Genomic DNA, 1409 nt, shown 5'->3' on the forward strand with positions numbered 1-1409 from the left:
TTTAACTGGAATATTACCACTCAAGTAATGATTAACAACAGCCCCACAGGATTTAGGTGCTATCAAGTAACTACAGCCTTACTTTGGCATTCCCAGTTCGATTTTTCTCATATTTTGCTTCTCTTAAAGAAGGCACTAATTTGAATTTCCCCTGACACATTGTGGTACCTCTCTATCTCCTGTCCATTACAGTAATTATAGCTAGAACCCAAATTTAAAATAAAAACATTCCTATATACGATTATATTTATCTATTTCTTTGTTTTTTAAATCTTAATTTTTCCTTACAACAGTGAATAGACAATTAATGCACTCTTAGAAATTTTGAATGTTTGGTTCTATCCAATACACCCAAGTGAAAAAGATATTTCCCCCAAATCAACAAAAATAAAATTACACTTAATCAACAGTGTGAACCAAATGCATCCAAATTATGCAACAAGTTCTTGATATTATTTTTCTGTCTCTCCAAAGAAATTCAACTTTCTTTTACAGACTACAGAAACATAGCAAATAACTTGCCGTTTTTTTAGGACAAGCGTCCTTTGAATTCTTTCCATGTGGAACTTCATGATTTCTGTACAAGTATTTGTAACTAGTCATTTTATTGTCATGAATTACAATTGTCTGGTCTGAAACAAAATATCATTAAATTCCTTTCAAAAGCTCTTAGGTATTTTCAGTTGAATTCGTCCTTCCCTTGCAGTTCCCAATTTGGCTTTTTCTCACGTATGTTTTTCTTAAAGAAGGCACTAAACTAAATTCACCCTGCCACATCGTGATGCCTCTGTAACTTCTCTTTTGTTACAGCAATCACAGCTAAAACCAAAATTTAAACAAAAGAATTCTTTTTCATATATTCTTCAGTTTGCTTGATTTAACCTCCTTTTCCATTGCAGCAACAACTGGACAATTAAGTTCCTCTTTGAGGATTTTGAGAATGGTTATTTCTAAAGAACACAGGCAAACCAAACATTGTTTACCTTAAATCAACAAAGAGTTAATTATTTGTATTCAATGAGGTAAAATCAGAGCAATACAACTTACTGGAGAAGGTCTCGATACTATTTTTTCCTTCCGTATCTCCAAATAATTTCAACGTTCTTTCACAGATGGCAAAAGAATGGCAAAAAAATTTTCCTGTCTTATTTTTTTTACAAGTTTATTTTCACTTCGTTTCATATGGAATTTGATTATTTCCTATACAAATATTTCCTTCAAAAAATATGTATCTCTCTCTCTCTCTCTCTCTCTCTCTCTCTCTCTCTCTATAATTTCAACCACAGATGGCAAAAGAATGGCAAAAAAATTTTCCTGTCTTATTTTTTTTACAAGTTTATTTTCACTTCGTTTCATATGGAATTTGATTATTTCCTATACAAATATTTCCTTCAAAAAATAAAAAATAT

Source organism: Nannospalax galili, unplaced genomic scaffold, assembly GCF_000622305.1.
Source record: "Nannospalax galili isolate Female #2095 unplaced genomic scaffold, S.galili_v1.0 scaffold3621, whole genome shotgun sequence".
Lineage (NCBI taxonomy): Eukaryota > Metazoa > Chordata > Mammalia > Rodentia > Spalacidae > Nannospalax > Nannospalax galili.